A 26,276-nucleotide genomic window follows, 5' to 3' on the forward strand; every position below is an offset into this window, starting at 1 on the left:
CCCTCTGGAGGGCACCAAGCTCCCAGCACCTCCCCGTGTTCCCCAACCCGGAAGCGCTCCAAATCCTGTCCTTTCGGGTTTTTACGGAGGCTTCATGACATAGGTATGACTGACGAAATCATTGGTCATTGGTGATGATTCAACCTCCAACCCCCTCCCCTCCCTGGGGGCCAGGGGTGAGACTGAAAGTTCCAACCACCTAATTACAAATTGGTTCTCCTGGCAACCAGCTCCCAGCCTTAGGTATGGTCCAAAAAGTTGTCTCATTAACATAACAAAAGACACCTTCATTGCTCTCATCACTTAGGAAATTCCAAGGGTTTTAAGAGCTCTGTGCTAGAAACCGGGACAAAGACCAATTCTACATTTCTTATTATAAATCACAGTATCACATAAAACAAAGAGCAATGACACCACCAAACGCTGGTGAGGAAGGCAGAAAACTTTGATTCACTCTTAGATCACTCTGAGATCATTCTTCGATTGCTGGGGGGGGGGGGGGGGGGGCGGGGAATGTGAAATGGCAGTCGCTCTGAAAAACAATTTGGCAGTTTCTTGAAAATCTAAACATGAGAACACCATGTGACGAAGCGATTTCAGGCTTGCACATTTTTCCCAAGGTGAATAAATACATATGCTCACACACAAACCTGTACACAACGTTTATAGTAGCTTTACTCAAAATATCCCCACTCTGGAAACAACCGTGATATCCTTCGGTGGGTGCGTGGCTGAACCGTGGTAGATCCCAGGGAACGCTAACTCAGCAGTAAGATAAACTCTGGATTCATTCAACAACTGTATGAATCTCGAGAACGTTATGCCGAGGAAAGAAAAGCCAATGCCCAAAAGAATCCATGAACTATCTCTGTATTACCCCTTATGGCCAAATGGGAATCAATAATCATTTCAAAACGAAAGCAAACAAAAATAACTTGTAAAAACAAAAAAAAATAAAAGTTTGGAAAATAAAATAACAGACTCCAGTATACTCACTACCCAAATTTTGTAACTCTTAATAATTTTTTTTTTTTTTTTGCTTCAGAACTCTCTTCTTTTCAAAGGAAATAAAACAATACAGCCATACTTAAAACAGTACCCTTTCCTGATTTAGCCATTGCCCTCCAGACCTGAACATAGCACTGCGATTATCTGTGTGTATTCTGATACATTTATTTTATAAATATTACCATAGCAACAAATAATACTGTTTTACGTACGTGCTGGCCAAAGATGATGGAGATATCTTCCTACTGTCCCATGCAACACATATCATGTTACAAATTGTTTTTTGCTCTCAACGCTAAGTTTTTTAACCAAGTTAATTTAACCAAGCTGGTGCATGAAGATCAAGGGTTTTTATTTTTACTTGGACTATTCTCTGGTGATAATGGTAAATAATATATAATGCCACTCATATACTCACACTGTTCTAAATGCGTTAGATACTTAACCCGCTGATCCTCATTCAGGTATGTAATCCCTACACATTTATTGTTGCTATTATACAGATGAAAAAAGTAAGGCACAAAGCACTTAAGTCTTGGTCCCTGGATGTACATTAGTAAATGGTAGAGTCTGAATTGGAACCAGCACCTGTGCCTCCACGGTGTAGACATAACTGCTATATATCTAGTACACTGTTGATACAGTTGATATGCTGTTGGTAGTGGACGTTCAAGTTAGTATCCATTTTTCATTCCCTTTGGCTGTGGATATTCTAGTTGTCTCCTTGCGCATAATTATCCACCTCCTTAAGATGTATACCAACAAGGGGCGCCTGGGTGGCTCAGTCGGTTGAGCGGCCGACCGCCGGCGCAGGTCATGATCTCGCGGTCTGTGAGTTCGAGCCCCGTGTCGGGCTCTGTGCTGACAGCTCAGAGCCTGGAGCCTGTTTCAGATTCTGTGTCTCCCTCTCTCTGACCCTCCCCTGTTCATTCTCTGTCTCTCTCTGTCTCAAAAATAAATAAACGTTAAAAAAAAAAATTAAAAAAAAAAAAGATATATACCAACAAGAGGAACACTAGGTTGTATATGCGTTTATCTTCAGCATTAATGGCTATCTCCAAATTGCTAAATAATGTGGAACCATTCGCATGGGTGGTGTTTAAGAGTTCCTGCTTCTAGGGGCGCCTGGGTGGTTCAGTCAGCTAAGCTTCTGACCTGGGCTCAGGTCATGATCTCGCAGTTCGTGGGTCCGAGCCCCTCATCGGGCTCTGCGCAGACAGCTCGGAGCCTGGAGCCTGCTTCGGATTCTGTGTCTCCCTCGCTCTCTGCCCCTCCCCCACTCATGCTCTCTTTCTCTCTCTCTCTCTCTCTCCCTCTCCCCAACTCCTCAAAAATAAATAAACCTTAAAAAAAAAGAGTTCCTGCTGCTCTATATACTCACCAGTTCTTGGCACTATCAGACAATGTTCTGGAAGATGTGTGCATCTGATAACAAACTCACAAATGTGTTGTGGGCACAGGGAGTGCCAAACAGCACGCGGGGTACCTGGATCTGAGAGTGTCTCGTGATCCAGCCTGAAAAGCTACACTCCGATGCAGCCACTGCCAAAGCCACACACTATAGCTTCTGGGAGTTCTGAAGACGTCTTAGGCTAACTTTACCTACAAAGAGGCATATGATCCCCTCCAGGGTCACCTGTGACAATAAAAGGTACAGCCACTTTGATTGTGCCATATGATGAGATAGACTAAAAGAAAGAATGGAAGGAAGGAAGGAAGGAAGGAAGGAAGGAAGGAAGGAAGGAAGAAGGAGAGGAGAGGAAAAGAGAGGAAAGGAGAGGAAAGAGAAGAGGAAAAAGAAGAGGAAAGAAAAGAAGAGGAAAGAAAAGAAAAGAAAAGAAGAGAAGAGAAGAGAAGAGAAAAGAAAAGAAAAGAAAAGAGAAGTACCTGGACAAAACTCTGAATGATCTGTGTGCATTTAAGACAAATGCACAGTCCAGAGTCTTGGGAAGCATACGCAGGCATGCTAGGGAAGCGGGAGCCATTGCTAGAAGGTTTTCTAAACCCACCTTCCCTTGTCCCCACCCCTTCTCATCCCAAATGGTGTCGAGGCTAGGAAGAGGCCCCATTTCCCGACATCACCACACCAGGAGGGGACGGACAGGTCACAGACACACTGTCTGTCAACCCCCATTTCCGGAACTCAAAACCCATAGTCGCCTTTCGATAATATTAAAAAGAGGGAGAGCATTTTGCATGAAAACATGTTGTAACTGTATTTGTAACACTCGATAAATAAATTACAGGTTTTATATCATTCAGAGGGAGCTGCCAGGGATGTATTCAGTTATCAACTTCGCACGCTTGGGAGAATGAATTAAGTGCCCGCCCGTGTTGAAGGCTTGGGGATTATTCAGCCAGGATAGGCTACTGAAAAGTTTGGACAGTTCTGTAGGCATTTCAGGATAAGCAAGAACAGTTTGGTAGAAGCCACGGAGGGCAGACGATTCTGTCCTGTCCATTTACAGCAGCTTATAAATTCCATAAAAAGGAAATGAATTATGCCTTATTGGGTTTACATAAGGTCACCCAGTGAACTTTGACCCCTCTCTTTTCTCATTTGGCTCAATTATTAGATGAAATGACAGATTTGATCTCTTTTCAAATTGTATTAGAGAGGGTCTCTTTATTTCACCCTCTAGCAGCAATCAGCTGACAGGACGAGGCAAGTGCATTAATTATGATTGATTTGGAGTGTCTATAGGGTGATTATTTCTAGAATTCTACTCCTGAGCCAAAACCTTTTGACCTATTTCAGGCCACACAGCAAATTAATCCATAAGAAGATTTAAGGGCAGGCTGTTCAGGACAGCAGTTTTCCTCTTGTATTTGCAATCAAAACATTTAAGACACTCCGGGCAATCCAGAGGGATTGAATTACCAGAACACTCCATGGTGAAGACATTTAACAACCTGACAACTCAGTTGAAAAACATCTCGTGCATAATAACCAAAAATGGCTCTGAATTAGCCCCCAAAACAGGGAAAGACTCCTAACTCTCTCCGCTCTGAGCTAATGGGATAGCATAGAAAAAAAAAAAAAATCTTTTTTTTATGAGTTTGTGAATTTGTCACGATTGGAGATTCAGAATAACATGTCTGTTGTTGGGACATTCAATCTCCCTCTCGTCTTTCCAGTGGATTAAAAATGACAGTACTAATTAAAGAAGTAAAGAAAAGAGACCACTGTCAGTTGCAATGTATAGGCTTGAATTATAATAAGGCTCAGATGAGGAGGAGAAAGAAAAGTTGGAGAAGTGTCATCATTAGGGATTTCTTTCTAAGTACGGAAAAGCATCTTGCAGATAAATTCTATTTAAAGAGAGATTGTTTAACCGTAATTTTCATCCCTGAGTTATTAGATCCCAGCAAGGATTAAAGGGGAGATGCATCTAGAATCGATGCCAGCAGATCAGTGAACTCAGTCCTACTTCCTGCCATCCAATGTCCCCAAATGGTAAAGAAGAAGGAGTTTAGGCAACGACTGAATGAATCCTGCCTGTGGCGCTTATAAACTGTGTGACCTAGAGCAAGTGACTCGACCTCCCTGATCTCCGCTTCTTCCCCGCTATGGTGTGCGAATAATACCCACCTTACTGCAGAGTTGTAGGGAAGATTAGAGACCATATGCGTTTAGAGAAACGAAAATATTTTATTGCTGTTATTTATAATCCTACATTGCCATTTATGGAGGCAGGTCATGGGAACTGAAGAGTCTTTTGTTTGCTGAAGTCAAGCAAAATTTCTACCCTCACTTGAAAATAGCAGTAAGGGACAGAAGGAGACAGAAACTGGGGGAGAGCTGTGTAGTTCAGCATCAGAAAAGAAAGTGGTTGGGGCGCCCGGGTGGCTGGGTCAGTTAAGTGTCTGACTTCAGCTCCGGTCATGATCTCCCGGTTTGTGGGTTCGAGCCCCGCATCGGGCTCTGCACTGAAGGTACGGAACCTGCTTGGATTCTCTCTCTCTCTCCCTCTCTCTCTGCCCCCACCTCCTGCTCTCTCTCTCTCAAAATAAATGAATAAACTTAAAAAAAAAAAAAAAAAAAAGAGGATGGATAAGCTCAGAGACGGAGACTTGGAGGGTGGGGTTCGAGAGGCTCGTAATCACTTGAGGGGGCAGGAGAGAAACCTGGTGTCCTGTGTCCCCATGAGCGGCTGTCATACTTGCAGAGGAAGCTCTGAGTATTTCAGTTGTTTTCAGGGACCAAGCGCGTGAGCACAAACGTCAAACGAAAGGGAATCGTACAGATTGTGGCAAACTAGAACACCTGTGAGTCGCTTCAAAGGGCTAAAACTTAGTTCCTTACAAAAGCATCGTGCAGGCCAAATCCTGCCGTCTGGGATCCAAAGAGGCCGAGATGGGGAGTTCAAAACCGCGTTCGTTCTTTTAACCCCACAGTTCAGCCCACATTTGCCACTGTAACACTGCCTTATAAAGACCGAGCCAGCCGATGCATTTGCTTCTTGAGAAATCAGTTATATTCAACAAGGATTGTGGGGCAGCCAAGCTGTCATTATCCTGAGGCCTGGTCATCAGTTATAAAGCTAATAAGTACCAAGCAGCCCATCAGTGGCCGTTCTCAGGCTCGCTCATACAGTTCTCGGATGATTACATAACCAGGAATGTGCGTGGCTTAATGAAGGCTTAAAAAATAACCCAAACAAGCACACGGCTGAGGACTTTGCTGGATCACCAGCATGAAATAAATAGAAAAGCCTGGAGACGAGGGAGGAGACAACATCCATTTCGAGATTTGGAGATGGCCTCCCCCCCCCCCACCCCCCCTCCAGCAGACTGATGGAGGCTTGATGTACGGCTTACCCATTGTTATCATTTGGATGGGCAATCAAACACAGATATCCAAATAAATATGAGAAGGCCGGAGCCAGTGCTAATAGGATCCTGGGCATAAAAGGCTTAACACGCCCCCATCATTCTAGGAGAGAGCTACAGCCTCCATTCATAGGCCAAAAGGGACTATTTCTTGAGCAGTTACCTTCAACAGAGCCATTTGCAAGGCATGCTGAGGAGGTAGGGATGAAAGGAAGAAGAGGTTTCCACCCTGGGGTGAAGGGGGTCTACCATCTGGGGGGGGGGTGGGGAAGGACAGTGAGAAGCAATGCAAAGTGACCGTGGGTCCAGGCAAACCCAGGTCAGAGAGGTGACCTCAGGTTAGTAGGAGGCAGTCAGAGGAAGGCGTTACAAGAAGTCTAAGAACTCGGTTCTTGAGGAAAGGAGGGGAAGAAGCAGAGATTCTTTGAGTTGAGATTACCTTTTTGAGATGAGTTTACGCCTTTGAGGTGAGGTTACCCCTTTGAATTATGATGACCCCTTTGGATTAAGATTACTTTTTTGGGATAAGTTTACACCTTTGGTTTGGATTTACCCTTTGGGGTTAAGATCACACTTTGAGTCGAGTTTACCCCTTTGGGTTGAGATTATCCCTTTGAGGTGATTTACCTCTTTGGGTTAAATTTACCCCTTTGAGTTGAGATCATCCCTTTGGGTTGGGTTTACCCTTTTGGGTTAAGGTTACCTCTTTGAGTTGAGATTACCCCTTTGAGTTGAGATTACCCCTTTGGGTTAAGATTACCCTTTGGGATAGGTTCACCCCTTTGGATTGAATTTGCCCCTTTGAGTTGAGATTATCCCTTTGTGTTCAGTTTACCCCTTTGGGTTGAGTTTACCCCTTTAAGTTGAAGTTACCCCTTCGAGCCGAGATAAATAACATTTATCGAGCTCGCCCAATGTGCCAGGTAACGCTGAAGGGCTTTACATGTATTAACACATTTAGAACAACATAGCACCGTTCTGAGGCTGAATCTGTCATTACCCCCATTTTACAAATGAAGAAAGCAGAGGCGCCCGGCACTTAAGTCACTTTCCCAAGGTCATGCAGCTAGTACGTGGTAGGGCCAGGATAAAACCCTGCACTGGGGTCCCAGAGCCTGTGCTGTTAATCTCTCCTCCAGGCAGTCCCTCTTATGGTAACGGTTCTGGAATTTCTAAGTGGAAGCATTTGCAAGGTGGTTCCGAAAGACAGGACCAAACAGAACTTGTATAGACTCAGCACCAACACTATACTGAGTCCAATGGCCCGGGAGCAGGCATACTTAAGTAGGGTGTCATCCCAGAACGTGAAGAATCAATTCGCCAAGGATCAAACCAGTTTCCACTGACCAGGCACTATCTCCCCTCTCCTGGAAGGAATGATAGCATGAAGATAAGTCCGTGTCCTGTACCATGATGGATAGCTTTTCATAGGGGTGTAGACTTCCAAGAGGTTTTAAGTGGCCAACAGCCCTGGGACAGGTACCACGTAGGCACAGTTTGCCTACGGCGAGGCACCAGACTAAACACTCTCCGCCAGGGGCAGGGTGGGGAGAAGGAAGGAGCAAAGGGAGGAGAGCTTAGCAATGCCATAGCGGGGCCGGGATGGAAGTCCAAGCTGCACTTACCATTCTTGGAAAATGGCAATGGCAGTGCCCTTCTGTGAAGCCGTTAAAGTGAGAGAAAAGCAACACAGAGATCTCGAGTCATGGGGAAAAGAGGCTAAGGATCTAAGAGGTATGGGAGAAGACATGCTTTAAAGGCTTTAAAGGCTGCCAGCCATCTGATATGCATGGGGGGGGGGGTGGGACATCAAGGCAAAGGTAGTTGGAGCTGAAGAGAGTGGGTAGAGGAGAAACAGGGAGGGGGATCAGGAGTTGCCCTGCGCTTCCTGGTGCCCAATGGTGTCGCCTCTTCTTGACCGGGCCCGGTGTGGTAGTTGCAAAGCTGGCAAGGGACTGTTCCCCTGAGACTACCGGAGCCCCTCCAACACATGTCTCACCCACTGGACACTGTCAGATCGGGGACAGGCGGAGGTACACACAGTGTGCAAGAAACCCAGATCTCCGATCTGCGGCCCCTGCTCACTCAGGCCCAGAGTGAGAGCTTCCCTGCCTCCTGAGGCATCCCTTTAGGAAACAAGGCCCAAACAAGCCTGGGTGTTACCCTTTCGGTGGCATACAGATAAAGCAAAGAGGAGGGAAAAACCCCGAGACACGCCCTTCCCGTCCTCCGGGTCTGGGAAGATCTTGACCTGCGGGGGGATAGCAGGTGACGTAAGTGACCTCCTAGTGGCAGGCCATGATGAGAGCTGGTGGCTGCTACCCCAGGCGGCTGCGGCCACCCCGGAGGAGTATCCGTCTAGGGTTGCCAGATTCTTTTTTAAAAAAATTTTTTTTTCAACGTTTATTTATTTTTGGGACAGAGAGAGACAGAGCGTGAATGGGGGAGGGACAGAGAGAGAGGGAGACACAGAATCGGAAACAGGCTCCAGGCTCCGAGCCATCAGCCCAGAGCCTGACTCGGGGCTCGAACTCACGGACCGCGAGATCGTGACCTGGCTGAAGTCGGACGCTTAACCGACTGCGCCACCCAGGCGCCCCTAGGGTTGCCAGATTCTTATGGGTGCATTCCTGATGTTTAACGTTGGCAACTAATTTTTAGAAAACATGGCCAGGGGAGCCTGGTTGGCTCGTCGGCGGGGCGTCTGACTTCAGCTCTGGTCATGATCTCACGGTTCATCGGTTCGAGCCCCGCGTCCGGCTCTGTGCTGACAGCTCGGAGCCTGGAGCCTGCTTCGGATTCTGTGTATCCCTCTTTCTCTGCCCTTCCCCTGCTCATGCTCTGTCTCTCTCTGTTTCAAAAATAATAAACATTAAATTTTTTTTTTTTTTTTTAATTTAGAAAACATGGCCAGACTCATCTGCAGACCTGATCTGGCCTCCAGGCCACCATTCAGCTACATACTCTAAGTAACTGTATCCGGTGGGCTGCAATTATCCCACAGTAACCAACAACCCTCAGACCCCACTGGTCCGACACGGAGAAGCTGAGTTCTTCCTCAAGCTGCTTGTCCAACATGGGTTGATGGGACAAGACAGGGGAGAGATGCATCTGGAGGGTTCTGTCCATCTCGGAAACCCAGAGACCCAGGGTGAAGGAGTCCGTACCTCAACACAGCCACTCCTGCTGGAGGTTACAGAGTGAGGTTGGCTCTTTTTATTGCTTTGAATCCTTATTTATTCTTGAGAGAGAGAGAAGAGAGCGAGGCGGGTAGGGGAGAGAGAGAGAGAGAGAGAGAGAGAGAGGGAGATACAGAATCCGAAGCAGGCCTCAGGGTCCACGCTGTCAGCAGAGGGCCGGGCGCTGGGCTCAAACTCACAAACCAACCGTGAGCTCATGACCTGACCCGAAGTTGGACACTTAACCGACCGAGCCACCCAGGCACTGAGGTTGGCTCTTAAAGCTGCCGCTTGACGTGCATCATTCCCACGTTCGCGCACACACCGGTGGCCAAAGCCGATGGCGTGGCCACACCCCTTTGTGGGAGGCGGGTTGGGAGAGGAGACCACCCCCCCACCCCCCGAAAAGAGAATTACTCTATGAAGAGGGAGAGTACGGATGAATGAAATTCTTTTAAACAAAGGTCTTCACCCTTTTAAGTGGAACAGCGGTTTGTTTCGAAATAAGATGTTGCTTTGAAGTATGTTGCTTTGAAGATGTTGCTTTCTGGAACACCTCACTGCAAACTCACTTCCCCGTTTTTTCTTTCTCCTTCTAACCCACCTCTGCCAGTCTAGCGGCGATGGTAAAGACAGGGCGTGTGGGCTGTTCTACTCAGGGAGAAGCGGAAACCAGAAACACGCTCGGTGACCCTCTACCCTTGTCTACAGGGCCTGTTGGCCCGGCTCAGTCCACTTTGGGCAGGTTTACGTGCCCGGGTCCTTTCCATAGTTATGTCTGCATAAGCCTGTGTATGCCCAAGCTGCCCGTGGGCCCGAAGAATCGTCCCTTGTGACTCCCCTCCTTAAACAGGCTCCAATTAGACACCACTTAATGGCACCTCCAATTTGACTGAGTCTGTCCCAGATTCCACAATGCATGGGAATTCTCCCAGAGATTATTCCTGTTTTTCCCATCCTCAAAACAAGGAGGGGGGAATAATGCATGATTGAAAACTAGCCACCAAATGTTTAAAAAAAAAAAAATTGCACATGTGTTGCTTTGAAAACTTATTGCACAGCTGGGGGCATTTAAAGAACTTAATTAACAAGCTTTGGCCGCAATGTGCCCCCTCTTTGGGAGGGGAAAAAAATCACAGTTAAGATTTGTCCAATTAAATGATAGGAGAGTTGGTGGATTCAAAGAGAGGGAGAGAGAGAGAGAGAGAGAGAGAGAGAGAGAGGTGGGGGGTGGGGGGGGATGCGCCTCCCATTTGAAAAGATTTTTAGTCTGATGGGAGACCAGTAGTCTTGATTAATTCAGTGCTAAGCTTTTCCACAGTTTCCACAAACTCAGAGCACTTAAGAATTTTTAACCCAAATGTAATTATAGGTTTTGATAATCAGGTTTTAGTTAAATAAAGTCCCCTCTTTCCTATAAAATCTGAGGCTGGAATATTCTGTTGTAAAGGAAGCTCCCTCAGACCCCCACTTTTTCTCGCTCCCATGCGGGCGTCCCCCAAGCCCAGGATGGGTGCCCCGTCACGGTTTCAGCGGGCCCTGTGCCCCCGTGGGCCCCTTCCTCCATAAAAACCTGTCAGAAATTACATTTGACAACTGCATTGCCGTAAAGGTGACTATAATCTGGGCTGGATTCATTTTTACGCGCTCTTTATTATACTATCCATTCGATTTTAATTTAAGAACGACTTGGAATCCAAACATTCCCGTGGGCCCCTAAAAGTACGGCAGGTCCCACCCCCCAGAGCCCCACGGATAAGTCGGTGCCGCCCGGAATCTCCCATGATGAGCCCAGAGAGGGACCTGGTGGGGGGGGGGGGGTTGCCAGCTAGGAACGAGTTCCAAATAACAGGGACTGTGACACAGTTCCCGGTCACGCCATTCCTATCGGTCTAGGCTAAGCGCTTGCCTTACAGCACACTAACCTCCAGCCCCCCGGCCCATACCCCCCCCACCCCCCCAAAATTGTTATTCTGACATCATTGGCCTGAAAGAATACCCAGTACAGTAGGCACTCTTGGAATGGTGAGTTTTCTGCCTTTTCCAAGGGGGATGTTCAGCCAAGACAAAAATGCGTAAGGGCAGCAGAGAAAATTCATTTGTATAAGCTGGCCCCCCTACTGTGGAATTTTCAATTATATATATCTAATTATGGCTGTCAGTTGATGGATCCAGAAAAGACATTTTGGTGCCCCCCCCTTTTTTTTTTGTCTTTTCGTCATCTCTTCTGTTAGAATGATTATAGCACACTTACACAACTAATTGCCTTACTGCTGATTAGTGATACAATTATGCAGACCCAGCTCCTTGTGTGAACAACCATCTGCCGAGAAAAAAAAAGTGACACTATTCAAAAACTATCCATAATTTAACCAATGTTATTCCAATGCACTGAGCCCAGACAATCGTCTGGTCTTCATATTTCATACCCACCCTGGCAAGAGGAGGTTGGGTTTTGTGTGCCCAATTCACCTCTTTAGACACCCTGTGAATCAGAAAGAATGAGGGAGAAGAAAGTACTTCAAATGTCAACCCATAGTGGGGAATTGAAGCGTGGTTAACGTCCATTCCTCCTTTGGGTAATTTTTCTTCAAATTTTATACCACTTGGCAATTTTTTGTTTCCTTTCAAACTGCTGAGAAAGTACAGATGTTTTAACTCCCCAAAGTGGGCTTGGGTTTGCTGGGGCTTTTTTTTTTTTTTTTTTTTTTTTGGTGGACTGTTCTCCCCAATTCTTTTCTCTCCTTTTTCTTCATAATGTTAAAAAAAAAAAAAAAAGAAAGAAAGAAAGAAAAAGAAAAAAGAAGGGGTTGTAAGAGAATGGAAGGGCGCGGGCTGACATATGACGTTTCAATAAAGTGTGTCTTTTGTTCCCTAAGGCCAAGCGTAGGGGACGTCAAACTCTGAGCGCTCAGGGACCACAGAGAGGGCACAGGTGGACGACTGGATGCTGTTTGCCCCAGGGAGGAAACAAAGAGAGAGGATTGGTCTTTCCCAAAGCGCAGGGCAAGATCGGCCTTGTCTGCATGGGGCAAAGAAAAAGCCTGTGAGAGGCAAGAGTGTTCAAAACCATGAGGCAAGTGCCCGAGTCCCTTCTAGCTATTTGAAAATGAGACTGCGGGTTGTCAGGGCAGAAAAGGACAAGGCCTGAGTGTCCGAGTGGCTAGGTGCCCCTCGCTGTAGATACTGATGGCAAACGGCTTTATGGAGCAAAGAAGGTGCCGGATGTTAAGGAGAGACACTTGGGAAGGAACCCCAGAGAATCAGCTGTCCACCATATGTCCACCCCACCAGCTGAAAGCAGGCTGAGAAAGGGAGGCCTGGTCCGGAGAGCTGCCTGTGGAGGGGCCTCGTCTCAGCCCTCCGACAGGGGCTTCCTCTCCAAGCACAGCTCCTGAAATCTTGGCATCCCAGGACCTGACAGCCTCCCCCCCGCCCATCATCCAGACCACGGAATCAGTCTGGTCTCACCCTGGGGCTCCAGCCTGAGGATCAGCTACCCCCGCCCCTTGATTTTCTTTCATTCTCTTCTACTCAGGGCTCTACGGAAAGTAAAAGCCTGGTATTGAGTGTTGTCGTTGGTTTTTTGGGGGTTTTTTTTTTCCCTTTCATTTGTTTGAAAGAAATTTTAATCTCCTGGTCCCTCTGAACTTCTTTTTTTTCTTTAATGTGCATTTATTTATTTTGAGAGAGAGTGCGCACCTGTGGACAGGGGAGGGGCAGAGAGAGAGGGAGAGGGGGAATCCCAAGCAGGCCCCTTGCTGTCAGTGTAGACCCCGACGCGGCGCTCAGTCTCACGAACCATGAGATCATGACCCGAGTGGGAATCAAGGGTCAGACACTCAACGGACTGAGCCACCCAGGCGCCTCCCCTACCTCTGAACTTCTTTAAAAAAGAGATAACTTGAGTCTGTCAGGCTGACCCGGGCGTGTGCTCTGAAACAGCAAACGTAGTGCGTGTGTTTGGCCAGTTTTGTTTTCTTGGGTATTTTGTGAAAATAAAATGAACGCTAGCCGTGAATGTTTACGGAGCGCTTCCAGGATGCCAGGCTCTTTTACGCACGGAATATGATTGCCTCATTTTGATCTTTGCAAAATCTTCCAAGGTAGGTACTTGGATTGTCCCACCGTATGGAGGGGGATCCTTCATTCATATAGGATTAAATAATGGAGGCGGGACACACAGCTAATTGCTGGTAGAAGGAGGATTTGAACCAAAGCCCAGAGCTCTCCAAAGCCAGAGCTCTTAGCCATCAAACACTATCAACATCTCCTCGAGGCCTTAAAGAGTGTGTTTTTGTAGACAGAAGACGTGGTCGCTCTGTTAACCGGAATATCATCCCCATATATCTGCACCATAAAAAGAGAGATTTGAACAGGGTGTTGTGTGGAAACCAATTTGACAATAAATTTCATTAAAAAAAAAGAGAGAGAGAGAGAGAGAGATTTGGGAAGCAAATAAACTCTCCTTCCCAAGGAGCCTCTCTCCCGCCTTCTAGCCAATTCTACCAACTCCTTTTCCAGAGCTAGCATAGACTGAATCGTCTGATAGAGTCATCTCATAGGACAACCTCATTGTATCTTCAGTTCTTTGATGTTCCACGGCCACTGGTCTTGCCAACCTGGTTGGAGAGTAAGATCTTAGAGGACAAGAATCTTCTTTCCTCCTCCTTGTCCTCTACCTCTCTCTCCTCCTTCTTCTTCCCTCTTTTCTCAATAAGGGTTAACTCAGTGCCAGTTTGGGGTCCACGCAAAGTCCGGCCCCGCTTCTAATCGCCTCACCAAAGTGCTGTGGCTCGATCAATAACCCCAGCTGGAACCGAATGCACTTTGGGTTAATTGATCAGAGGCCAAGTTTCTGCAGCTGATGCTTACTGTGATCACTCTAGTAAAAGGCAAAAGCCTTTACTGGTGGGGAAGGTTGTGTCTTTGGGAAGTGGCAACTCACCATGTTGGGGATCATTGGTAAGCATGGGTCCTTTTCCTTGTCCTTAACTCCTGGCAGAGGGAGGAAGGATTATTGACGGCAGAGTGTACACGTGGGATTGGGTTGGAGGCGGTTCTCACCCGAGTGAATTCTGAAGCGTTCGCCTCATTGAATCTAAGCCCCAGGGATCCAGGCCCTGCTGGGAGCTCAGACACAGCCTGGTGGGCAGACTTTGACGACTGAGAAGCCACACAGGGCTCTCAAGGAGAAAGATCACCAGACTAAGACCCCTACAGATCAGGTGACCTCACCCCGCAGCAAGCTTTAATCTTGTGTCTGAAAGTGTCGGCTCCTCAACCTGGAGCCTTTCCACTAAGAAGAATCAGAAAAGAGTCCCAAGGCTAGACCTTACATTTGTCTCTTCCCTTACCTAGACACAGGTTCCGGGATGTCCAAAGTCGCCTGAGACTTTCCTGAGGTCCAGATGACAAATCAGACTACTTAGAATGGGCAAGTGGCTCTCCGAATGACACTTAGGTATTTTTTATGTATTGTAGATGGGGAAAAGATCAATGCAGATATTTGGAAGTAAAAGGGGTCTTGGAGGCAGTTAAGTCAATTCTTCACTCAAGGTGGATAAAAATGGAACCACTAGCCTTCTTGGTTATTGTCTTTGTTTTGTTTTTTTTGCTCTGTTTTGTTCTCTCCCTTTGTCGTCCCTCATTTCAACTAGAGTCTGGAAGCCTGATTCTTGACTCTTCGTGTTCTACTCCTGGTGTGATAATCAGTGTATCTCAGCTAGCAGAGATGACCCAGCCTCTCCATCCTTCCGTCTAGTCAGGCAACAATTATACATTCATCCGCTTAACCGTCCACCTACCCACTCGCTCACCCAACTCTCCATCTACCATCAAATTAACTACTATATACCAAGCATTACAATAGGTACAAAAATCAAAAGAGGGAATAGACTCTATACCTACCTTCAAGAATTTTGTGGTCTAGTGGGCATAGGGACCCTACCACGTAATGGACATAGTAATAATAATGTCAAGCATTAAATGATTTAACAGTTATGTTCAGAATGCTGAAGTCACATAAGTAAGATTTATTCAGCACTTCTTATGTTCCCAGCCCCACGCTAAGCTTTTTTCACACTTCTTCTCATTGAATGATGAGATTGATCCGATGAGATAGGTGCTATAACTTCTCTCATTTTGCCCAGGAAGGAACTTGTTCCACATCACGTGTCTGTGAAGAGGTGAACTCATTCCTCGAAGCGGGACAGTCTTCAGAACTTACGCTATTGACCAGTGGGCTACTCCCCGGGCTAAATGGAATCACTAATGAAGAAAAGACTCAAGGGGAATTTTCAGAGTTTCCCCGGAGAAGGAGACACTTACGCTGGGCCTCGAGGGATCAGCAGGAGGTCGCCAAAGAGAGGAAAGAGAAGAACATTGCAGCCAGATGGAAGACTGAGGAACGGCTGGTGTGTTCAAGAAGCAAGCCGCTCAGCGAAAGTGGAGGGAAGCATACACGGGGGCAGGTCGACTCCCAGGCAACAACAACAAGGGCAGTAATAATAATGACTACATCTTATAGGACACTGGCTCTGGTGGCTGCTGTGGCTGGACACCCTGCCATCCTTACAGCCCTCGTGAGGTAAGTTCCATCCCCCTCATTGGAGAAATTCAAGCTCCAGCGTAAATCAAGGTTCTAGCTAAAAAAAGCCTTTAAAAGAAGAATGGTCTGATCCCCAAGTTCACACACTCAGGTTAAGAACATGAGCTCTACAGTCAGACAACCTAGGACAAAAATCCCAGCTCTGCTATTTGCTAGTCTTGTGGCCCTGGGCCACTAACGAAACCTCACTGGGGCTTCAGTTTCCTCAACCGGGTGGGGATAATCATCACCTTATCCATGTTATCCGAGTACTGTTCAGACGACTCGATGGGATAATGGCACCACGGGAATCACAAAGTATGAAGCCTGGCAGTGTATTGAATAATGGTTGGCTATTATTGTTAAGTTGGGGTCCATTTTTCAGGGACATCTAAGAGCCATTTAAAGCAACAGAAATCAGCATCACGAGAAAGCGAATTCCTGGTTTGATGATAGAGAAGCTCACAGTCATCATCAGTTGAGTCTAGCTCAGGAGTTGAAAACGGACAGCTTTCACCAAAGACTTTGTTGGCTCAAAGAAGCTCCAAGCTTCTCTGATGGTTCTGACACAGCTCCCAGGCCCTCCCTTAAACCGCCAGCTCTGGGGCATTTTGACCTTGGCCCAGGGATGATGTGATGGGCCTCTCTGTGCCAGGCCTCAGCCTCAGACAGGGGAACATTGCCTTATGAGGAAACCCGTGCTCCCTGGACTTTGGCTTCTTGGTCAATGAAGCCCCAAGGTTGAGCTGATTCAGTTTTACCCAGTTTTAGCCGAGCCCCCAGGTCCAAACGAAGGCCCGGTGCTCTCAGGCAAATGTAGGCTTTCTCTCTATCAAGTGCATCGGGCAGAAAGGCAGTGTGAGGCTATTCATATTTTCTCCATGGGATGATGTCTATTAAAATGCAACCCATTTTTAACCCAATCAGCACACGCTGCCGTCAAGTCACGGGTCCCAAAGTTCTGTACACACGCAGCCCGATGTAACTCGATCAGTTCATAAAGAGGGTACTCGTTGCTTGCAATAAGTGAGGGGAAGCATGGTCTTTGCTTAGCGGCATCTCATTTCTGGCGTTGGGGCGGCCATGACCATCATACCGAGAAGACAGGCTGCCTTAGTTTCGGGCCCCCCAGGAACAACCCCCAAAGCAAGCATTTAATGGCAGATAATTTGTCTAGGGGGTGCAAGATCCTGGTAGAGGAGGGGGAGGTAAACTAGGGAAGGAAAGGGTGCCTGGTGGTGTATATCTCATGGAACCAGTCACTGTGATAAGCAAAGGGAGAACAATCCCATGACAAACTCCAAGAAATTGTGTAAAGCATACACCTCAGAATGATCCCACGTTAGACGTGAGGGAGCCTGGGTATTTACATACCAACCCCAGTCATTGTTCCAGAGCTGCTCCTGGGGGCCGTTAATTCCCCCCACTTCGGGCCTGCCTCCATGACCAAATGGCCCTCCGAGGGGTTGGAGAAAGCCTCCAGGCCTGGGGAGCAGGGAAGGATACTTGGAAGACAGCTAGCACATGCTGGAAGAAGAAGATCCCAGGGATGTGAACAAGCGCTGAGGGCACCCCTCATTAACCTTCTTCAAACAAGACTTTTCTACATCAGCCCATTGATCCAGAGGACAGCCGTCAGGCAGCCTCAAGCATCTGATAAAGTCCTTATGCCGTATTATGAAAAGCCTTCACCCGGAATGTCTTTACTCATAGGCACAAATATTAATAAATTCCAACGATGGAGGAGGATATCAGGAGAAATAAAAGGAGCTACCTCGTGACTTAGAAATTTCCACTTGGGTGCGGGGGTGGATGAAACAGGGAATGGGTGTTGGGGGGAGGGGACTTGTCACGGTGAGTATCGGGTGTTGTGTGGTCGTGTCGAATCACTATATTGCACACCAGAAACGTGTCGAATCACTATATCGCACACCTGAAACGAATATAACACTGTACGTCAACTAACAACAATTACATAAGAACTTTAAAAAAAAAAAAGAAATTCTACTTCTTGGAAATTTGCCCCGATGAATACATACGCCTAGCCTACGTACAAAGACGTAGGCTAGGGAAGGTAAATTTTTACCTCGCTTGTAACAGACAAAAAATGGAAACAGCCAGCTGCCCATCAGTAGGGAAGGGCTGTGAGACTTGCAGGTATTGCAAAGGGCGATAAAGATTTGCGTATGTTAACATGGAAAATTTTAAGATGCAAGTGAAAAAATCTTGCAGAACAATACGCAATTGTGGTTACCATTGATATAAAGGCCGTGTACATGTAATGTATTAATGTATTACTGTACAGAATAGCATGTATATACGTGTTGATATATGCTAAAAGATGGGAGAAACATTTCAAAAGATAATGGGGCTTATTTCCGGACCAAGAATAGAAAATGGTTTAAGGGGGGGACTTTCTTCTTTTACCCACTGTAGTGCTGGAATTATTTACTGTGAACATGTATTCATGTACTATTTGTATAATCAAAAACATGAGCGACAGCTGACATCTTTCCACTAATCCAGAAGACCTTTAAGAGGCGATCAAAGCAGAAAGATCAACTAAAACCTCATAGGCGTCTAGGTCATCTGGTGTCGGAGAGGTGAACGTATACCTTCCTGTCTCCCGAGGACATCATTACAATGGAACACAACGTGATGATTGTATGCCCATTCCTATCTCAGGGGAATATTGAAATACTGTCAGAATCTCTGTTGGGAAGACAGAGGATCATGGGATGTCCATTCAGAAAAAACAGGCAAAGAGCTCAAGAATAAAGGACTGGATACTGAATGGACTGCGTTCAGCTGCATATAACATTTACTTACATAGACCGGATATTTGCCCAATAATGCCAGGGGAGGGAGGGGTTACTGTGTGAACTTCACACTTGGGGCTTTCCTGAAGGACACAGACTGAACTAAATAGATGGTATTGTATCCAGTGATCCGCCGTAAATGTTTAACAGCTGGCTCTGGGGGTAGGCAGGGAGGGGACACCCTGACTTGTAGGGTTTCTGATTTTCACGGTGAAGTTATTCCTCCCAGTGGTTGGTTCCAAGGTGGGAGCTGAGAAAAGACACTCACTAGCACCCCATTCTACGGACAGGTACAGATATTATAGATACAAATTACTTTAGGGGAGAACTTTGTGTACCACCGACGAAAGGTAGGAAACCAATGAAGAAGTGATACGTTGCGACTATTGTCACCTTCGCTGTGAACGTAAGTCATGTGATTGTAAGTTTATAAAATTTAACTTTTAGTAACAGTTGTATTTAAAACCCGGTTTAGAGAACCCCTGCAATTTTGACACTTGGGTCTCAGGCTGGTAGGGGCACACAAGGGCACTGAAGGAGCTCACAGATTTCTATCTGGAACATTTCCACAGAGGATACTTCAAGGAAGGGGCCAACTAGATGCTAATCAGAATTATAGAAAACACCGTGTTTGGCTGTAGAAATATAAACAGACAGATTGTGTTTTCACAGCCGCCTGACACAAGTTTTGGTTGGGAGCAATGCTCCCTCATTCCCCCAAGCAACTTGTGTGAGCTGGTAAGAAATATGATTTCCCTTCTAGTGGGGAACAGATTTGGCTTTTGAGACCTGACAGTGGAAGGAAATTCGTACTCTATCAAATGCTAAAATGCCCTGCCTCAAAACGCTCTCAGAGCTGGGTTCTTATCTAACCAGCAAGCAGAATGCAATCGCTGTTCTTGCAAATGCACTCAGATATTTTTTTCCTTTATTCAGTTTTTCTAGAACGAGGATCCTTTAGTACGATCGTCTCTCCAGCAAATATTATTTCTTTTTAATTTTTACTTTGTGATCACTATATTTACTTGGACGTTTCAAAGGGTATTTACTGATACCCTTTGGCTATCTAAAAATGGAGAGGTTTATAAAGCAACCAGAGCTAATAATGCCATGTTAGCTCGTTTGTAAAATGGAATGAAAGGGTGCTGAGCACCCCCGGGTCGCTTAAGGACCATTTTGCCTCTCAAAGCGGATGGATTTTTGATCCACATTTTTATGCAGTTGAAAACATAAGCAGGAAGGGGATGGAGTGAGACCCCAGCACCTGGTGCATTCCTGGTGTCTGATAAACGCCAGGTTTATTGCTAAAGTAGGATGAATAAATACTAATGAAATCACAGCCAAGCTCGGGCCTCCACTCATTTATTTCCTACCCCCCAAAAGGAACACAAAACAGGGAACTCAAGTCAGGCATGACCAAACCTGAAGAATTTGACTGTGGAGGAGGCTTGGGGGGGGGGGGTGGTTGGTGACGGGGCTGGGGTGGGGGTGGGAAGAGAGGTTGAATCTGGCCTGATTTTGGGGAGGAAGGAGCCGCGCGGCTGGCCAGCTCAGTGCAGTCTTTCATGAATAAACACTCTAATTGGGGACATCACAGATAATGGGTCTGACTTCTTTCACTGGAGGGCCGGATCATGATTTGCTAATTGGATATCCCTGGGGTGGTGGAGGCCCCCTCACTGGCCCTGAGTGATTACTAGTTAATGGGGTTTTAGAAGTTCCTATTCCAGGCTGATAAAGGGAGCCACGCTAAGGAAAAGGAGCCAGCACCCTTCCCAGAATGGCACTGGGAAGGACGCCCGGCGTCTGGGAAAACACTGGGTGGTACCAGGTTTCAGGGGTGCACCAAGCCCAGCGTTGCCTTTTTGAGCTGGGCGCCCACCCCAGTCAGCACCCCAATACTGACCCCTTCTCTACCAGGGTATTTGATCCAGGAGATGAAGCGCCCTCCCCCACCAGACCTCCTTCACCACTGCCTTTGGGCTCATTCCTTTGCAAAGAACAAGTACACAGAAAGCCGGACTCAGGGGGCCAGCAAAACCCCAGGGGTGACTCTTCATGTAAAGGGTAGAGAAAGTTTCTTTGCAGTCTCTGGATTTGACCTAGAGCGAGAGAGGTTGCCACCATTGTTCAAAGTGGGTGCAGTGACCAGGCAGGGGTGCTTCCGATCTAACCCCCTCTACAGGGGGATGTTGGCGCCCAGAGCAGAGGCCACGGGGGGACGGGGCTTCCTGAGCACAAAGCTGGCTGACGTTTCAGAGGCGGTGCTCTGGCCGGTCCTTTTCTTGGGCCACGCTGGAGTCTTTGGCCTCTCCCAGCAAATCGCCTAGGGGGCGGAGGGAAGGGAAATCGGAGGAAAGACAGAAGAGAAAAAAATAGATGCAAAGGGGTCTTCCTATACCAAAACTCAAGCACATTCCTTGTCGCCCTGGAAAGCTCTCAGAAACCACTCACTCTGCGGCTCACTCTGCCCCACAGAACAGGTTCTCTTCCCACAAGAAAGCAAGACTTCCTTCTTTTAAAAAAAAAATTTTTTTACTGTTTATTTATGTTCAAAAGAAAGAGAGAGACAGAGACAGAGTGTGAGCCAGGGAGGGGCAGAGAGAGAGGGAGACACAGAACCTGAAGCAGGCTCCGGGCTCTGAGCCATCAGCACAGAGCCCGATGCGGGGTTTGAACTCACGAGCCGTGAGATCATGAGCTGAGCCAAAGTCGACACTTAACCGACTGAGCCACCCGGGCGCCCTAGAAGACTTCTTTCTTGATGGAACCCATGGTCTATAGACTGTTCAGCTTAGATGCTTTCATGAGCAGTGACCTTCTCAGTTAATCCCTGGCCATCAGTCTTGTTTATGGAGGACGGGACTCTTCCTGGGCCTCAACGATCAGTCTTGTCAAACTGTCATTTCGCTCATGAGCAGAAGACTTGGGATGCCCTGAGGAAATTGTTCCTGGCAATGAAGACGGGCAACTCCAGTGCTCCAAAAACTGAGGGCAACACCACCCTGGATGAAGCTTCAGCTACCTTCCATTCCCAGCGTGTGAGCCCTGTGTGAGCAGCTGAGTGCTGACATTATGAAATAAACTTGCATCAGATAATATCTACCATCAGCCAGACCCTTTTCCGATGCTAGACTCTGTGCTATGGATTGTTCCTGTAGTGCCTCATTTAGTCTTGCCAAGAGCCCGCAGAGGTAGGCACGGTAATTATCTCCATTCCGGATGGGAACACTGACTGCTTAAACTGTCTGAGTTCACACCCTGAGTAACAGGCAGACCTGAAACTTGTTGCCCCCCAAACCGTCGTCCTTATCCCCTGTGTCACAAGCCCTTCCTTGAGTTTCACCCTCTTCAATATTTCTTTCCTGAAGACAGTTGACAAGATGGCCGGTGGTCTGGAGTCACCATGCAGAACAGCAAGGAACCTGATTTTATTTTTGTAGAAACAGTATGAATAGATGCCTAACAAAGGGTAGATTCCTTCTTGGTGGTCTCTAAGAACCGCACCCTCCTTTTTCTGGATGCAGTGATAACTGGTCGCTTCCCAGAAAACTGAAATGACCACGTTGATCCGCAAAGCAAAAAGCCTCGCTGATGACTCTGGGCAAATTACTTAAGTGCTCGAGGACTGACTTTCCCGCTGCATAAAATGACCTAGAGGAATACATGTCTAAGCTTCCTCCAAGCTCCCTATCGACGTATCAAGAATTCTGTATGCGTTACAAGAAAGGAGTTTGCTATCTCCCATGTGGGACTTTGGCCATAGCAAAAAGAATCAGTCATAGAGCATGGGGGGGGGGGGGGGGACGTGTGGAGGGGTGTAAGGCTCACATTTCCCAGCACCCGCGTGTTTTTTCCTTTCTCCTTGCTCTCCCTCTCCTGGTGCTGGTCCCTGTTTCCTTGAGCTATCTATCTCCTGGCATCCTTGGTACAGCTGCATCTGGCTTATTTGTTATTCATGAATTAACATGTGTTTTGCATGCATTTGCCTTTTGACAACTGTTCCCAAGTACATCAGAGTGTAGCAACAAGGGTCTTCATGTTTGATCATGTACACCATCAGTCAAAAATGTTTGAACGTGCATCCCAAACTAGGTGTTTATGGGCACCTATCGGCATTAAACAATAGACACGGATATGCATTTTCTAATAAACATGAAAGCAGAAAGTAAAAATTCCAAACATACTTGTGCCACAGCCTGTGGATCGTGTGGGGCCAAATGGCCTCTTTTTTAAAAATCCCCAGTGTCTAGGGGGGCGCCTGGGTGGCGCAGTCGGTTAAGCGTCCGACTTCAGCGAGGTCACGATCTCGCGGTCCGGGAGTTCGAGCCCCGCGTCAGGCTCTGGGCTGATGGCTCAGAGCCTGGAGCCTGCTTCCGATTCTGTGTCTCCCTCTCTCTCTGCCCCTCCCCCGTTCATGCTCTGTCTCTCTCTGTCCCAAAAATAAATAAACGTTGAAAAAAAAAATTAAAAAAAAAAAATAAAAATCCCCAGTGTCTAGAATGGGGGAGGGCCTCCGTGACTTGGGACTGAGGTGGAAGATAATTGAGAATGGACACTTGTTACAAAGAATCTATGACCAAGGGTTTCTAGACATGCAGTGAGAGAGTAGGGGAAAGATGGCAGGCCTCACTCCTTGAAGGGGGGCCAGACACCCAGACATTTATGGGAATTCTACTAATTGTTAACCTCTATTTATTTGTTGGCATCTAAGGGCCAAAGACGACCCGTGTTCTGCCAGTTTATCTCGCCATCCTACAACCTAGAGGCAATCTTTTACACCTCGTTACAGCCCGAATCCCTCGGGGAGATGTTGCATCAAGCGGGATGAGCTCTCTTCATCAGAGTTGCCAAGTATGAATTTGACAAATAGAGACAATGGTGGAGAGGAGAGAAAAGTGTCCTAAGACCCAGAGAAACTAAGAGGAGAGTCCCGAAAAGCAAACCTCAGGGACGCCCAAGGATGTGATCCTGGTCCGTCCTTCAGCAGGTACTACCCCAGAATCTGATGGAGGGACAGAAGCATCGGCCCCGGAAATGAGAGCTTTTCTTCCATGCCTTTGGGCGTGGTAGAGTTCCCTGAACTTGAGAAGCAAATGGGGTCTGCTTTTGTGCCCTGAACCTTGAAAGTCTCTAATTCCTCCAGAGTGACTAGGAGACGACTGAACACCCCCCGCTCCCCCCGGATCCCCTCCAATACCTCCAGTTCCTGCCCTAGTGACCTCCGTAACACCATACAGTTGGCATTCTGAGACTTGTTAAGGGAGGGGCATGCAAAACATATGCTAATTAATGAATACTAATAAGGCAGATATAGCTGGAATGGGGCTGTCTGGAGATAGCTCAAGGAGACAGAGACAGGCTCAGGAAGAGAGAGATATGCAGAGAGAAAGTGAAGACGCCAGAGACCCAGGGAGGCACAGAAGGGAAGAAAGAGCTTTTGCCTGCCTTGCTTGGTGGAGAAAACACGACAGAAAAGAGAAAAAAAAAATGGGCAGGAAAAGCATCTTCCTACTGAGCAAAACTACAAGTCCAAGTTCAATATGGGTGTGACTCAATTCAAGGGACATGTGTTAACTTGGACTCTGCCGTGAAATAATAGTGATACGAAGGCATTTCTTACACGCCGAGCTCTGTTGACGTGCAGAAAACCTCATGCAAGTTATTAAATGTTCACAACATCCCTAGGAGGTACGCGCCGCTGTGATCATCCCCATTTTACCAATGAGGAAACTGAGGCACGATGCCGGCAAAGTCGCCATCCAGCCCAGTGTCACGGGGCGAGCATGTAGCAGGTCTGGGAATGGTGCTGAGCCTCCAGAGTCTGCCAGCCTACACAAGAAGCTTCTCCACCAGCTGCAGAGGACCCACGTGTCCATCCTGGGACAGACAGCTCCCTTCACTTTATCACTTTATTTTTTTTCCTGCTGAACTAGTATATAGCGGGCACTTTGATGCTATGAAACGGCCACTCAACTGGGAGGCAGTGTGCCCGTCTCTCAGCCTCTCCGAACTTCAACTCCTGGGGACCAGAATTCCTTCTCGAGGCATCCCTGGTATATTGATTAGCCATAGCTGGTTGAGGACACGCTTAAGATGGGGTTAAAAAAATTCATCTCAGCATAAAGTAATATTTGAGACCGGTTCATTTAGGAGATTAATATTCCCTCCAGAAACACCAAGATTCATCATACATGGTAAATATTTGTTTGGACAATTCTTAAATCGAGGATCATTTGATTGATAGATAATTGTTTCCAACGTCAGCTGAAGACTCAGCTGTCGCTGCCACATCACGAATTGATGTGTTGTTATCTTTTTCTGTTTTCTTGCTTCCTCTCCTACTTCTCGAACACCCCCAGAACATGGTTTTCTCATGACCAGCTCTAAGGTTGATTTCTTCACGAAGGAAGAAAAGAAAAACACATATGGCACCCGTTTCGTCTCCAAGGGACGCAAGGTGTTGGAAACCCCAGAGGCAGGGGTTGGGGGGCCCGGGGTTTCAGGAGGTGAAGATCTGCGAGGGGTCCCTGAGCCAAGCTCTGTTCCCCCACCCCCACCCCTGCAGCTGTGGAAACTTAGAGTGCCCTCCCTCCCTCTCCCTAGCCTCCCTGCATCTGGGTGAGACCATGGAGACCCAGATGGAAGGTTGCTCTGCGATTTCCTGAAAATGTCCATGTATGTGCCCTTTGCACGCCCCAGCTTAGGGGGCCTAGGCGTCAGAAGATGGAACCCATAGGGGCGCCTGGGTGGCTCCGTCGGTTAAGCGTCCGACTTCAGCTCAGGCCATGATCTCGCGGTTTGCGAGTTGGAGCCCCGCATCAGGCTCTGTGCTGACAGCTCAGAGCCTGGAACCTGCTTCGGATTCTGTGTCCCCCTCTCTCTCTGTCCCTCCCCCTGCTCGTACTCTTTCTCTCTTTCTCTTAAAAATAAATAAAACATTAAAAAAAAAATTTTTTTTAGAAGATGGAACCGATGAATATAGATAGGTTAAGGTCAGGAAAGCATCCTGGGCCTGGTCTTTAAAAAATCATGTTAATTTTTCATCAAGAAACAGAAGGAATAGAGAAAGCATTGATCGATTAGTCTCCAGCAGAGATAGTGACTGGATAAAAAGAACAATCTTCTGTTTGCATTAAGCACATAGGTCTGATTCTTATTAGACCTGTTTACTAGATTCTTATTAGACCTGTTTACTTTCAATTCCCTGGCCTACAGGCCAGTGCTTAGTTCCATGGGTCCTTTACCAATAATAAATATGATTGTTACGGCTAATTAACACAGCTATCTGTATTCTCATTTACTCCTTACTTCTGGAAAAGTGAGTGACCAGAGGGAGGAGGGAAAAAAAAAAAAAAGCTAGATTCTCTTAAAGGTAATTTGTTCAAACACTTCCCTCGTTCCCTCGTTATTTTTTTTTAATAATAAGTTTTAAAATCTATTATTATAGAGTAATTGCTCATCAAATTTCTTTTTTAAAAGTCAAAGCAATTTTCAAATTATAAAGAACTTCTCAAATGTGTCTAGATAATTATGAGGCTGCATTTTATATAGCTCCTGTACCTCAGGAGGCTGCAAGGCCTGCTGTAATCTTTGCCTTTGGAGCCCAAGATTGCATCAACTGTGTTCACGTGTAAAGCCCCATGTGACGCATGTTAAATATACAGCAAGCAGTTCTGGGGTTACAGATACATACATACGGAAATTATCGATGAACTTCCTACACTATCAGCTGTCAGGACCAGCATAAATTATTTTCCCCCAGTTGAAGTACCAAGGATAACCTTGTATAATAGATAGATAGATGATAGATAGATATATAGATACATAACTAATAGATGACAGATA

This window comes from Lynx canadensis, chromosome E2 (assembly GCF_007474595.2).
Source record: "Lynx canadensis isolate LIC74 chromosome E2, mLynCan4.pri.v2, whole genome shotgun sequence".
Lineage (NCBI taxonomy): Eukaryota > Metazoa > Chordata > Mammalia > Carnivora > Felidae > Lynx > Lynx canadensis.